General features: G+C 35.4%; 1 pseudogene across 1 annotated transcript; it reads left to right on the plus strand.

The window, feature by feature from the left end:
* Positions 1–100: 100 nt before the first annotated feature.
* LOC145558920 (translesion synthesis protein REV1-like) lies at positions 101–13,227 on the plus strand (annotated as a pseudogene). Its single transcript, XR_014092621.1, has 27 exons — positions 101–381; positions 690–834; positions 932–1,047; positions 1,161–1,237; positions 2,317–2,792; positions 2,912–3,055; positions 3,234–3,366; positions 3,461–3,549; positions 3,679–3,733; positions 3,815–4,014; positions 4,599–4,718; positions 4,913–5,005; positions 5,857–5,916; positions 6,003–6,089; positions 6,346–6,429; positions 6,513–6,585; positions 7,152–7,220; positions 7,449–7,529; positions 7,629–7,883; positions 7,949–8,019; positions 8,240–8,269; positions 8,440–9,020; positions 10,853–10,913; positions 11,683–11,795; positions 11,994–12,292; positions 12,543–12,658; positions 12,735–13,227. The product of XR_014092621.1 is annotated as a translesion synthesis protein REV1-like (transcript).
* Positions 13,228–15,907: the final 2,680 nt, after the last annotated feature.

A 15,907-nucleotide genomic window follows, 5' to 3' on the forward strand; every position in this document is an offset into this window, starting at 1 on the left:
AAATTCTTGAATTTGACCACTTTCTTTCAAAGGTTTATAATTTTCCGTTTCATATCGAAAAAAAAAATACACAATTCCTCTCTTATCCCTATATAGACTTCTATTGCAAGTTTGTTGTTTTCCTTCGCATTCTTCTTCAAACATTCATCTGATTCCCGCGCTTTTTGTAGCAAAATTTGCGTCGAAAATGAGCTACGATTCAACTCGTTCTGGAAATTCCAATTCGAATTCCAAAAGAAGCTTCAATTCAAATTCTTCCAATAACACTAACAATAAGAAGAAGAAGACTAATCAGAAAACCCTAGGCGTCGCTTGGGGAGCTAATTCTCTCACCTCTTCCCGATCTTCGTTTCGTAGTGCCCCATTTTCCGATTTTGGCAGGTAAATTTATTTATTTTTTCCGTTTAATTTATTGAATTTCACTTCAAATTTCGCTCAAAATCGCTTAATTTGATGTAGGTTATGTGCTCAGACTGTTTAATTTCACTTTGCACGAGATTTTTGTCGTTGATTGCAAATTATTAGTTCAATTGGTCAATTTTGACACAATTTGGGAATGTCTTGAACATAAATTGCAGTTGCTTAAATAGTTGTGGAAAATTTTGATACTTGCCTTTTATTTTAGGGTAGGTGAATTGAAGGCGTTATTTTAAGGTTATAAAATTGATTGAATTTAATGTGTTGTGCAGTTATATGGCTGTGAAGAATAAGAAACTACATGATCAGTTTGATGCAGAAGCTTCAAATTCTTCTTACAGTGGTTCAGATTCTGTAAACCCGATATTTCAGTGTGTTTCGATTTTTGTTGATGGATTTACTATTCCCTCTAGCCAGGTTTGTTATAAACTAGCCTCCGAATTCTTTTTTATGTTGGTGCTTGGATCGATTAATTGTAATGATCATGAAAAACATTGGTAATAAAACCTAATAGGAGCTTCGAGCATACATGTTGAAGCATGGGGGACGATTTGAGAATTACTTTTCGAGGCATCGTGTCACTCATATAATTTGCAGTAACCTACCTGATAGTAAAATTAAAAACCTCAGGTTTTTTCTTTTTTCTCTTGTCAATTATTCTTTCTTTAAATAGTGATAGTAGAGTACTTAATGGTTTAGGGTTGTATTGGAATATGGTTTGATTCGTTGTATAATTGGTGTAGATCTTTCAGTGGTGGACTGCCTGTTGTAAAACCCACTTGGGTGTTGGATTGTGTGGCAGCTGGGAAACTGTTGAACTGTGAGTCTTTTATTTGCTCATCCTAACTACTCCGTATTTGTTACAGAGTGCATTTTTTTTTACTTTTTGCACGATTGTCACTGTCCAAACAGGAAGAACGTTTAGTGACGGAGGGAGGGTGTATTATTCTTTTCTTGCCTAGTTGCCTTTGGTGTTTATGTCAAACCACTTGGATGTTCACTCAATTCTCCAGATTCCCTTAACGAATTAGTAGAATAGGAATTTGAAATAAATTAATAAAGTAAAAGACAGCAGAATTAACAGCCTTTATTAGCTAAAAGAACAAGTGACTAAGAACATTGGAGAATATAGCTTACTTAAATAGAGCCTTCTGGCAAGACCCACATTTAGTCATTTAGATATGGCCTATTGATGCAGTTCCAGTTTCTGTATAAACTATAGAGTCTAATATGTACATACTCTATATTAAGAGAATATGACAAATATGTTGAGACTTGAGAGGAGTGGTGCATTAAAGATGTGCTAGCATCAGAGAGATAGATGTACATTTTTTTTCTTAAATAAACCAATATTAATATGGGAAAGAGGGGGTTAATTGCAGAGAGAGCGTTTGATATATTAAATTATGTTTTACAGCTGTAAGTTCGTTTGAGATACTGTACACCTTTCTTCAATACATAACCTTTCATTTCTGAATCTAGTAAAGAGAATTTGTAGGAAGATTCTATGGAAAAGGTTAACTGTAGCATATTAGTTAGAAGAGTATTGAACTTTTGTTTTTTCGTTTTCCAAATTTGGCGACTAATTCTTTGCAGGAATTTAAAGGGAGCTGGATACTGGCGCATCCAGTTTTTATGGCTGGAAATAAGAATATTTATATGCGAAGGAGAAAATTTGAAATGGCTAAATAATTTTGACTCTATTCTTCTTAAGAATCTGGTTCTGGGATAATGTAGGGTATGCCAGGTTCACTTTACCCTTTAGCTTCCCAAAATCCAAGTAGAAGTTATTTTCTGCTTTGGTAATGATCTTGTCAAGCAGTAATTGTGCTGTATGCCTGTGAATTCCCCTGACTTTGTTCTTTTTTCTTGTCTTTTTTTTTTTTAAAAAAAATGTAGGGGTTCCATACCAACTCATTCAGCTGGCCAATGAAGGAAGCAATCAACCAAAGCTGTCTGCTTTCTTCGCTTTGAAACGAAATACAGTCAATCAAGGTGTTCTGTCTGATTCAGCTTGTATGCTGCAAGCTGAAGCAGATGCTGAAGCTTCAGAAGTGAAGGATGATATTGTTCTTGATCATGCCTCTTCTGAATTGGGTGAGTTGTCTGAATGTTCTAGGCAAAGTGAAAAGGAGATGGAAGACGATGGATGTAAGAAAATTGGTACAGCTGACTCAGAGCAATTTTTTGAAGAAGATTTCTCCCAACCAGAGAAGTCAGTCACCTCTAAAGACAAAGTCGATATTAGTCCCACCAGTCATCATGAATCGTATGAAAAGCCTAGCGGGGATTCATCTGGTTCATTGGCTGGGGGACCTTCCTGCTGCCGTCATTCAACCCTTGAGGACCTGAATTTTGTTGAAAACTATTTTAAGGTGTAAAAACTCTACATGTTTCCCTGTTCTCTTTCATCTCTTTTATCTGCATTTTTCCTCCATTTCTTTTAAAATATGTTTTTTCATTTTTTTTTTTATTTGTGTTTGTGGCTGGGAAGAGTTCAAGGTTGCATTTCATTGGAACTTGGAGGAACCGGTACCGTAAGCGATTTTCCTGCCTTTCCAATAAAACTAAGCAAAAAAGCTTTGATGTTAATGCTGCTTCTACTTCTCGGAAAACTATGATCATCCATATGGACATGGTACTTGATGACTTGAGTCTTCTCTGTTGAAACTTTTTCTCTAATTCGTAGTCTTGTATCAGTCTTTTCAATGCCACACTCTTTAAGTCTTAAGAAAAAAATGTGTCTCCCTTACTTAAAGGCCCAGTTCCCTTATTCCCACCATCTATTGATCCTCTTGATTAATATATCATTGCAGGACTGCTTTTTTGTGGCTGTTGTTATCCGGAACCGTCCAGATTTGATGGACAAGCCTGTAGCAGTGTGCCATTCAGACAGTTCTAGAGGAACTGCTGAAATCTCTTCTGCGAATTATCCTGCTCGAGACTATGGTTGATTTTAAATCCTTATGGCAGTTAGCATTGTGATTTAAATGGACAGTTTTTTAGAATTTATTCTCAAATGGTTTTATCTTTCTTGTAATAGGGGTGAAAGCTGGAATGTTTGTTAGAGATGCCAAGGCTCGTTGTCCTCATCTAGAAATCATACCTTACAACTTTGAAGCTTATGAAGAGGTATTATAGACCATCGAGTCTCATATTAGTTGCCATCGTCCCCACCCCCAAAACCTCTCATAGTTTGTATTAGAGAAGTCCTGATTTGCGAGTCTTTAGAACTTAATGAAACTTTTGCTGTTGTGGCAGGTAGCTGACCAATTCTACAACATCTTGCACAAACACTGTGATAAAGTGCAGGCATGTGCAACAATATTCTATGCAATTTAATCCTTGCTGTCACTCTGTCAGTATTTTTTAGCAGATCTGTTTTTCCTGCAGGCAGTAAGTTGTGATGAAGCATTTCTGGATATCACTGACTCAGACGTGGCAGAGCCGGAGCTTTTAGTTTCTGAAATAAGAAAAGAGATCTTTTAAACAACAGGTTGCACGGCTAGCGCAGGCATTGCTTCAAATATGCTTATGGCTCGTCTTGCCACTAGAACTGCCAAACCAAACGGTCAATGCTACATCTCTCCGGAGAAGGTACTACTTAGTGTAAATGATTCTTGGAAAAGAAAATTCAATTAGTTGCATGACTGTAAATATGCCTTGGGAAAAGATCAGTTCCATCTTGCAGTCTTGCCTAAGTCAAGACTGACTCGTTGAGCTCAAACTTGGGATTGCTTGATCATGATGATATATTTGCATTTCTGCATGTCCAAAGAATAAAGATGTAATTTCCTTGCTCTAAATTATTTGAGGAACACTTTACAAGGGGTTAATTTTAAGTCAAATACCTGTGTTGTAGCTTGGCTGAGCTTTATGCAGCTTTGGCTATTGATCACAGTGTAAGGGTTTTGTAAGCTGGATCCGTATTTGCTTTGCAGTCTTGTGCTCATTTTTAATTTTTTTTTTTCTTTTTTTTTATCAGAACAATTGCAGTCAACTTTCTGTCATCAAATGATTGATTTTTGTTTGATCTGAGCTCAAGAAGTTTGATTGCTGGCTTAAATTCTCTCTTTGTTGTCCTGTGCATTCTTATAATTTACTCTCTCTTGGAACCATTGCTTTCTTTTTACAGTTGATTTTCCGTCTCTGAAATGGTGACTACTAAATTTGTTTTGCAGGTTGACGAGTATCTGTTGCAACTCCCTTTAAAGACACTTCCAGGTATTGGACATGTCTTGGAGCAAAAGCTAAAAAATAAAGGAGTTCAGACCTGTGGCCAATTGCGAAGGTTTTCTAAGGTCTAATATATAGTGCAAAGCATAGTGATAATCTTGTCTATGATGTTATACTCTGATTGGAATATTGGCACTCTGTATCTTTGTTCCTCTCGGATGTTAAGTGTTATAACTGTTAAATGTGAGATTATATGATCTAAGTAAGGGGTTGGCTCTTATGGAACTTCTTAACAAGTTTTGATATACTCAAATTGTAGGAGGCTTTACAGAGGGACTTTGGAACAAAAACTGGTGAAATGTTGTGGAATTACTGCAGAGGTGTTGATAATCGGCTAGTTGGAGTCATTCAGGTTCGGCAGAATATATGATACATGTCTGTTGCATTTTCCTTTTTGGTATACCCAAATTATTTTGGTGATTGCTCTTGTGGTATTGAGGTGCTTACATACTTGCAGTTGCTTGAGATGGATATATTTGGTCCAGTACATCTTGTAGAAGGGCTAGCCATTTGCGAACTTCCAGTTTGGAACATTTGATGGTTGATAGTACATTCGGTTTTTTTTTTTAAAGAGTGCAAAAGGCTGTCTAGAAACATGTTAGGGATTATACGTTGAAATTTCTGTGGCGCATTGATAGGGTGTGTTTTATTACCCTTGGCGGGATCTGGACATTGAAGTGTAAGACTAGATTTAACATGTGCAACTTTTGAATTGATATTTTAAGATTGTGAGTCACTTCTAGAAGTCTATGGAAGATTGAATCCAGCTATTAATTATTCTGGTATACATGTTCACTTGTTTGGATGACTGCCTAGTTCCCAGTTTTGAATTAGGTTAATGTAATTTTTAATCTTCTTCTTTTTTGATGGAGAGATGCATTGAGCAAAATCTGTGTTGTGAATCTCCATGTAGTGTTTGATCTTAAACCTATTTGAATATTGACTCCACTTATTTTTGTCATATATGCCTAGTCTAACATATAATGTATTTGACAAACTTATATATGTGTTGTGAATCTCCATGTGGTGTTTGACAAACTTATATATGCCTAGTCTAACATATAATGTATTTTTAAAACCTTGTTTAACTATCTTTATGCTGTCTAAACATATAATGTATTTTTAAGAACCTTGCCTTTTGACGTATAATTTAGATATTGATTCTATTGAGCAATTGTTTTGACTAATAAACACATTGTATAGGAAAGCAAGTCAATTGGTGCTGATGTAAACTGGGGTGTGCGCTTCAAGGATATAAAAGATGTCGGATCTCAACTCTTTATGCGACTAAATATCCAGTTTTCTTTGCCCTTAAATATGTCTGAGATATGTTTTCACATGCTTTACAGAGTGAACACTTCCTTTCGAGTCTGTGCAAGGAGGTTTCTTTGCGCTTGCAGGGATGTGGATTACAAGGGCGTACCTTTACGCTCAAGGTACAACAATTTTCTTTTCTGCTTATGTAACATTGTTTATTTCTATGTATGTATATATTTATATAATATTGTAAATTTTTTGTTGGATTTTTCTTTATTTATTTGTTTTTTTCCTTTTCACATTCATGCTCTGGAGTCTGGAGTTATTGAAAGCTTTGTTGACTGTGAAATACTTGTTTGTTTGTATTCATGGTGTTAGATAACTCTGCTAACTCAAGTTATAATCTTTGTTTTTGTCTGCATTAATAATTTTTAGATTAAGAAGCGCAGAAAAGATGCTGGGGAGCCAACAAAATACATGGGTCATGGGGCTTGTGAAAATCTTAGTCACTCTACGACAGTATGTTTAGATTAAGTTTTGACAATTGTCATTTTGTTTATTATCATTTTTTTCTCATCCTAGAGTTACTCTTCTGATTACAGGTTCCTGTTGCAACGGATGATGTTGACATTCTTCAAAGGATAACAATGCAGCTATTTGGATCATTTCATATAGGTCAGCTTGTATCTGGGATCTTTAACTTTTTAGTTTTTAGTCCACTAAATGATATTGGCTACTAAGGAGTTTGTAATAATAATGAGTTTGCACATTTTATAATTTGTCTACTGTGGCATGGGAGGTACATGATAAATTATGACTTTTTTGAGTTTTAAAGGTTTAAAATTTGTAATATAAGGGCTCTTTCATAAAATTGAGATAGGGCTGCATTATGCTGTAAACAATTGGGTTTGGAAGTCATTTCTATTCCTTTAATGTTTTCTTTTTGGGGTGGCCAGACCTTGGTGCCACTAGCTTTCTGCCATTGTAGTGCTGGTCTATTGTCTTAATACACATTCTTTTTTTTTTTTTTTTTTTTTTTTTTTAATTATTATTTAAGAGCTTGGGTATTGCTGATGCCTTTTTTCTATGGGAAAGAGATGATTGGGAAAGTCTGGATACAGAGTCTTGAATTTTAGAGCCAAGCAAATGTTTCTATTTCCTCCTAGATTTTCACAGCCTTAGTCATTGATAGATCTATTAGATTTTCTCCAAGTTTTAAACTATCCGTTTTATCTGTCTAGATGTCAAAGATATTCGAGGAATCGGATTACAAGTGACCAAGCTGGAGGGTAATGATACTATGAGACAAGGTTTGTGCTAGTCTGTTTGAGCACCTTGTTGGCTTGTTATTCTATCAACAATTTTCTTTATATTTTTTTATTTCTATCTGCTTGTTTTCTATGTCTTATAGTAGAAAACTAGCAAAGTATGTCTTTGATTTGCATGCCATTGACATGGTCTTGTATTTTCTTGTTTTGCTTCTTCACTTTGATGTTTCTGACAATATCTAATGTCTCCTTTTCATATCCGATCTTAAGGGCAAGAAAGAAATTTTCTAAGGTCGTGGCTTAGATCTGGCACAACAAACTCTACAGAACACCGCAACATGTGTGATACAGGTATTGTGGATATACCATCTTCAAACAGAGATTGTGGTTACAGGTCTTCCTGTTGAAAGTATCTGCTCTGCGTGACATCTCATTTTGATTTTGTTGCAGGCCAAGCTTATCTTGAGTCTGTTGGACCTTCAGCGACAAGTTCAAATCCTTCATACCATGAATCTCACTCAAATCCAGTTGCAGTGCTGCCGTCATTGGGTGATCTTGATCTGGGTGTTATTGAGAGCTTGCCCCCAGAGTTGTTTAAAGAGTTTAATGATATGTATGGAGGGAGGTTGACTGATCTCATATCCAAAATTAAGGACAAAGACCTATATAAGAGTGTCTCTGCTATGTCTGTGAAGAAAGTTGAAGGTAACATTTTGTCTGTGTATGTTAGATTTTGCCTGGCTTACTATTTAACCCCAATGGTCATTTAGGTGAATTGCGCAACGAACAGGAAATTCATGCTTCTGCTGCTGTGCAAATTAACAACATTAAGGATGACAAGGTAGTGTTTAATACAGCTGCCGATTTTCATTTGATGACTGTTTTATTATCATTTTCATAGGAGTTATCTTGTAATTTTGCTTCCTTCTTTCATAGGTACATAGTATTGTGATTAATTGGGTACAACATAATAATATTGCGTCATTTAAGCATGTAAACATGCAGTTGTTGCTTTTGTATTTATGTTTTGTTTTATAATGACTTGTTGTTGTGGTCTGTAGGCTGGGTGCTCCGAGAACCAGGAAAAAGAGGTATTGCCTGCTATTGGCAGTTGGCACAGCAACTGTGTCTGTAATTATTTCTATTTTTGTGTTGAATACTTGAATCAGAAATGTCAACCTAATACCTTAGTCATTCAAGCCAAGTGGACATGTCTATTTTGTTTTGTAATGACTTATCATTGTGGATTTGTGGTCTGTAGGCCGGGTGTTCCAAGAATCAGGAAAAGGAGGCATTGCCTACTATTGGCACAGTAACTGCAATTATCCCTAATTCTGTAGTGGAATCAGGAGTTGTTGACCTAATGCCTTATTCATTAAGCCAAGTGGACATGTCTATACTACACCAGTTACCTGAGGAACTGAGAGCAGATATAGTTGGGGCACTTCCTGCCCATCGAAGGCCAAATGGTTTACCTGAGTCTTGCAAAGTTTCCGAGGTAGCGCAGAAAATGGGGCATGGCCGGGATAATACTGGATCTGTGGAATGTGCTAAAGATAGTAATCTTTGGGTTGGAAGTCCTCCTTGTTGGGTCCATAAGTTCAAAGTCAGCAATTGCTTGATTTTGAACATTCTTGCAGAGATGTTTCTCAGGTCAGGGTCTACTGGGGTGTTGTCCTCTACGCTGCAATGCTGTCTCTCAGGATTTCAGATATATAGTGATTTCGATGATGTGGGTAATGAATCTTCGCATAACTTATGCGAGCTTCTGAGGCAGTATATTCAGCTGAAGCTTGAGGAAGACATTGAGGAAATCTATGTTTGTTTTCGTCTTTTAAAAAGGTATGCATCTAATGTCCGTTTATTAGGTTTGGCACGACAACTCTGCTTAAAATACAACTGACATGTTCTCACATAGAAGCACTATTTTTGATATAAATTTATATTTGTCCTTTATATTATCTAGAGCTTATTAGGTGCACTTAGGAGCTTTTTCTCTCAACTCATTTAAGGGCGTAGGCAGGGGTCCAACCCTTATGTTCATCCTTATATTCATGTCACATGACCTGAATGATAGTGGTACACTGATATGCACAATAATTTGTCTGTGTTCTCAGAGGATCTCAACAAAAGGATACATCATACTCTTATAATGTGTCTAAAGGATTTATCTGGACCTGCGGCTGCTATATAGGGAACTTTAAATCTGAATCTGAAATCCATATCTATCAATATTGCAAAATTGCTGGTTCTAGGATTGAAGTGGCCTTTCTTTCAATACCTACATTGGAATTATCTAATTTGACTCAATTTAAAACTGGGTAGTCTTAGGCTTTCATATTTGCAGCTGTGGAAATAATGTGTAAAGGATGCTTTTTATGTTTCCTATTTGTGCAATTATGCTTCCCTTGACAAGTATCAAAAGTAAAATAAAAATCTGATTAGACTCTCAAATACACGACCATTGTGCACCTTTTGAAATTGCTTTGGGTTGCATTTGTGTAAGCTTTTTATCTTTCCGGCGTTTCGTATTGTAGTATCAGAACTCAGACAAAGGTTTAATGTTATTGAATTAGCTAGTATCCAGGATCAGACAATTGCATTGATTAATATGGGTTCTACGCTAACATGATCTTTTTGAATGCACTCTTTTGGACCAATTTTAGAGGTTTCAGGACCCGATGTCGGCAAATTTCGGGATTTTCAGGGATGCATCCCAAGGTCATATATTTTTTTTGGAAGCACACGTAACGATTATAACCACTAAACGGTCATAAAAAGCCTATGGTGACCTTGAGTTAATTAAGGGAGATTTCTACGGAAACAACTAAATTGACGGTTTAAAGGCAAAGTGGATGGTTCCAACAACCCAAATGACCTCTCGGGTTGTTGTGGGGTCCATGGAAAGAACCCTGACAAAATTTCTTTCTAGGTCGAAGAAGTCCGAAATTGACCAAAATTGAAGGCTCGTGAAATTTGAGGGGGTTAATGGGTTTTAGACTTTCATGTTGAAAAATCTTAGGATTGAGGGGTTGTATCTCTGTGTCATATAATATTGTTTGGAACCATATATAGGCACAAGTCGATTGTACAAAGTCATGTGATGGTCTTGAGTTATTGGGGGGGCGGGGGGGAACTGGCAGATTAAAGGTAAAGTTGATGGTTCCAATCACTCAAATGGACTCCAGGGGTTTTTTTGGTCTATGGGATTATGGGAAGCACCCCGACCTGTTTTCTTTTCGGGTCCCAAAAAGTTGTAAATTGTTCAAAATTAAAGGTTATTATTCACACTTTTGGGCCACTTTTGAGAAAATTTTCCGAAGTTGAAGTAAATGCGTGGGGGTGATCCCAGGGTCATATAAGCTGGTATGGAACCATAAGAAGCCTATCAATAGGTCTATATAAAGTCCCAATAATGAGTTTGGTTCAGTAATGTGGCTATTTTGAAATTATGTGGCAGGAGGTGGTTGCAATAATAACCAACTTGGCATTCCGGAGCCCCCTCATCTTCATTGATGTTAATTATTCCAAACCCTTCGAAATTGGTCCAAAGCTGGTCTTTGTATTCTGTATCCTATTTTGAACGTGTTTTTTTTTTTCCCCCTCATTCTTTTTAAATAATAATTACATCCTGCCTGTTATTCATTTATCGTAACACTTGGTTAATGGATCAGGTTGACATTGAAATTAAAGGCTTTTAAACATGCATATGACGCTGTCTTGCCTTATCTCCAGGTATGATATTGCTTTTGTGATCATGTCTTTTCTTCTCTCATTATCTGATTCTACAAAATTGCCTAAATGAATTGTTAGAATTATGCACTTTGAAGTTAATGGAAGTCTATATATCCTGACTACTATTGAAGCTCTTTCTAACCATCAACCCACAGAGAAATTTACTATATCTGCAGTTAACCTTTTGCTAAATTTTTGGGTTTAGGTGTCTTTCTATTAGATTTTTTTCCCCATAAAAGAATATTTGGCAAAATAGAAACGAACTATCATGATATGCAAGATAACGATGATATGCGTGGTCAATTGCTGACTCACTTTTTTGGGATGGTTTAAGAGGGAGGTTATCTTTGATAATAGTTATTTTGTACAAATTTGTATGAACAGAATGCAGGTGTAGTGGCTTTCTTATAATTTAATGCCTTGGTGGGATTATCATTGGTTTAAAGCCATTTTGGCAGCTTCTGTCCTCTCTCTATTACCAACAGTTCTAGCCTTCTAGGAATTCTTGATGATGAAAACATATCAATTTTAGTTTTGCATGTTCAGTTTCTCCGAATAGCTGACATTATCAGTTGTTCACTTGTTTGCTTGTTTAGCTGGTTAAGTCTGTTGGGCCTGGTGGTGCCAAAGACCTGTACTCCAAATTCTAACTGCTTGTTTCAGTATTTCCCTATGTGGCTTGGTGGCTCCCATGAATTGCTGATGTAGCCTTTTATTCTCTATTTTGTTTGTAATCATATGTTAATTGTTGCTTGTAAATATATGTTAGGCTTGTATTAGTGAAAGCTACGGAGGACACTTGGATTTGCCTGCGATGGAGTAGATGTCTTTGGCTATTCTTTCCATGAATCATGGATTAACCTTGTTTCATTCCAATAATTGGTATGGAATTTCGATGAATATGTTTCTTGTAATTGTTTAATCACTGTCTTTGGAAGGAGTAATTTTCTGTTATTATCACTTAAAAGATGTTCGTTTACATTCCATTGTATTTGTGTATGCCTCCTCCCAACAACTGGGAAGAGCCTTTATTTTTTGCACATTATGCTTTGATCTAAGGAAGTGTATTTATGTTTTAAGGAACCACTCGCTATGAGTCAACATACATTGTTCCTTCTCTTCATCCTGCGGAAGGATGTTGATTAAGGATATGCTCATGCTGTAATGCAATGGCAGTGGCTGTGCATCTATGTATTTCCGAGTTTGAAGTTATACAACTTCCGTTGAAAATAGTGGATCTCTTAAAAAGGTGACCTTAGACCACAATGGAACAAATTGGCCCGGATACTAGAACTCGTGCCCGATGCAGAGCATGAGGATATTTATCATCAATGTGATGATGATGCTTGAAAGTAGAAACCCAAGCTGTAGCTGCATGTGTAAGTTTCGGACCCCTAGTCTTAATTGCAAGATTATGGTAATGCATCCCAAGCATATTGGGTAGTAGTTTTATTTGCAAACACTTATTGTTAGTTTCGCAAACACAATTTGGTGGATTGAAATAGTATTTTGCAAAGTATATCAAATGAACAATAAAAGCTAGGTTTTGTTCATGTATTAACTTTTCCAGTTGCTTTGTACTTTTAATAATTGTTTTCATCTGGATCTAAGTATTCTTTTGCTTTGCAGTTAAATAAACGATGCAACCTTGTCTATGACAAAGTTGATGACGATATGGCATAAACTTGATTCTCCGTGTAGAGATTGAAATCTATGCAGTTCTTTCCCTATGATGACTTTGACAGGTTAGTTTGCTTATATTGCATCATGCCTGGATCAGTCATTTCACGCTCTCATTTCTTGTATTGGTTTTCGTCGCAGGTGATAGAAATGTCTGCTCTGCTTTGAATGCAACATAATTTCCCCTCTTATGGGAGAGGATGTGCTTTGGTGTGAGCCAAACGATGGTATCAACTATAACAGTCCATAAGCATACAGTTTTGGAATTCCCTAGCACCGTTTGTGGTTATATCATACATTTACAGCTTGGAAACAGAGTGGATGTTGAATTTTCCTAAACTCTTCTCTCACTCGTACTAGTATCTTGAATTCCACAGGAATCATGTCACAGGCGGTCAGTCAAAGCTTATTGCTGGAAAGTATGTCTGCATATCAGCATGTGTAGATGATGAAATTATGAAACAGCTGAGCACCTTCCTTTTTATCTCCTTTCTAATAATGTATTACATTGACCATCTATCTTGTAGGTTTTCAAATGTTGTATGTTATTGATGTTTTGAAAATGGTTGAGAATTGTAAGGTGCACTAACACAACTAAATCAATGGTGACTTGTTCAAATTCAGAACATTGACTGCAAACAAAATCTTAATTCAATTCAAATTTTTTGAGCTTGCGCATTTCTTGACTGAAAATTGTATTAGCTGCTTGTTTGTGTGTGAGTGAAGAATATAAGATGTTTTAGTCATTGCTTAGGTCACACTATTGTATTGTATGTGCTATGCTTTAGGACGGTTGGTTTTTTATCAACATATTTTTGTGCAACATTTCCATAAATTTTGAGCTAATTTTCAGTCTTATTTTGCTATTTGCCATACAAAAGTAGTTGTTCACACGTCATTATATGTTGGCTGTTCACACTACTACTAGTCTTCTCTTTTGCTCAGCTTGCTGTCATGTACACATGTTACTTTTTTGGGGTGGAGGTTAGCAAAATGCTGAATTGTAATGGATATTAAAAAGTAAAAATAAAATTGAAATGAAATGATGGTTACTCCCTCCCTACTAAGTTAAAGAAAGGTTTCTTTTGACTTCAAAGGTTGAAGTTCATTATTTATTATTATAATTGATTTGTTATAGATTATTTTTAATTATTTACTTGCTATTAAAGTATAAATCATTCCATATAACGATTTCATTAGGTGTAGCTAGATTTGGAAAAGCGATAAAGTCCTGATCCAAAGTTAAAAGTTTAAAAGTAACGACTCAAAATTTGATCTAATTTGAACTAAACTTAGTAGGATTGAAATTCACCTATTTCCTCTAAAAGTACTTTAAAGGTAAGATTCTTATCTTTACCAATCATCAAAGTACTTTAATTTTTATAATGGACGTATCATCTTGAACTTTAAAATAGGAAACTTAAAATGAGACTCAGTACTTACTCGACCAAATAGCTTGTCAAGTACTAGTTCATAACTTTGATATCTCTTTCATAACCTTTATGTAAAAATAAAAAATGACAACAATGAAAAAGTCCAATAAATAAACTTTCAACACATAAACAGCATTAAATAACTAAAGTATATACGTACTAAGATTGTACCAGTAAGAATGTGAGATTAATAGATTATACTTTAATAATAACTAAAATCAGTCCAAAGTTTGAAAACGCCAATCGTTATACTAGTTGCAGCTTAACCAGCGTACCAACTCTCCTACCTTTATTCCGACACTTTGACTTAACTCGTTTCATATGCTAAACATTTTGCGACTTATAACTTTTAATCTGTATAACCTTTCCTTCATACACGTTTCCAACCCTCTAAAATTCAAACCTTTGAAAATTTTAACTACCGTTTACTTCTTCGCCAAACTTCATAAACTTTTCCCACAATATTTTTCTTTATTTATTATCAACCCACCAAATTTTGTTATATACTAAATCAATTTGTAGTAGATGAACATATATTTCATTCTCTTTCCCTCTATAAATATTCAAAACCTCATTTCATTTCTTCATAATTCTCAAATCATAAATTTTCACGTACAAAAAACTACAATACATTATACATACCATTTAATTTACCTATTATTTCTTGAGATATTTTAGCTTCCAAAAAAGAAAAGGAAAAATGAGGTGCCAAATGTATGCATCATTCTTCAATATGATTCTTGTTACAATCTTCGTTTTGCTTATTTCTGAGTGTATGCGAGTAGAAGGCGTGAGACCTCTAAGAGATCAAGAACAACCCGTTGATTCATCGATTTTTCGATATATTATCGCAAGAGCTTACTCCGGTCCAAGTAGGGGTGGTGCTGGTCATTGATCATTTTAATGGAGATACATTATTGATGAGTTCGTTGTTGAAGACTTGAAGATATTAGTGGTTTGTTTATTATTTTATTCCATTGCTAAACAAAATTATATGGAGAGAACACTTGCTCTTTCTATTTTTTCTTTTTCGCCTTGTCTCGGGGCGTTGGTAGGATTCGAACCCAGGTCTCTTGCCTCGAAACAGGCTTCATATACTACATAGATATTGACATATGCCACAACAAGAGTATTTCTTGTACTTGTGTAGATATTTTAATTTATTATTTTACAAATTAGGTAGGAAACTTTGAGAGTGTACAAATGGAAATGGATAAATCCATAATCCATCCACATACAAAATACAATATACTACGTACTTTCTATTCAATATAGATTATTTGTTTTTAATTTCTTATTTTTGATGCAATATTGACTTTGTTTTATTCAACGATCAAATAAATGTTCGATATCGTTTGGAGTACTTAAATTGTATTCTAATTGTGCGTTACAACAACTAAACGTGAAATACAACACAGTCCAAATTCAAATTGGAAATGATTAAATGGATAAAATTAGTACTCCGTGATAATATAGATTGATAAATATAGATAGATGCTATATTCGTTGCTAAATCAATCTTTGACTAATGTGGTAATAAGTCTTGTAACAAGATATTATTAATGATTATGATATAGCGTGGACTCAATTTGTCAAAGATCACAATATTTGACGATTCTTACTGATTATGCCGTGCCAACTATGCAAGCTCACGAGCAGCTAGATTGTGCTTTGAAATCGATCCAACCATCCATATATTATAATATCAAATTGTCTCAAACAATATGTGTATACATATAATCTTGGGCCTCAACCATCCGCTTAACTTTTTGATTTACATGATTCTCTAATATGGCATCGGAGCTAATGTGACATACATGTCATGGATTTGAATCTCATCCGATCCACCCCCACCTTTAGAAATATTACGCGCTGGGCAAT

The sequence above is a fragment of the Chenopodium album genome, chromosome 9, assembly GCF_948465745.1.
Source record: "Chenopodium album chromosome 9, dcCheAlbu1.1, whole genome shotgun sequence".
Taxonomy (NCBI): Eukaryota; Viridiplantae; Streptophyta; class Magnoliopsida; order Caryophyllales; family Amaranthaceae; genus Chenopodium; species Chenopodium album.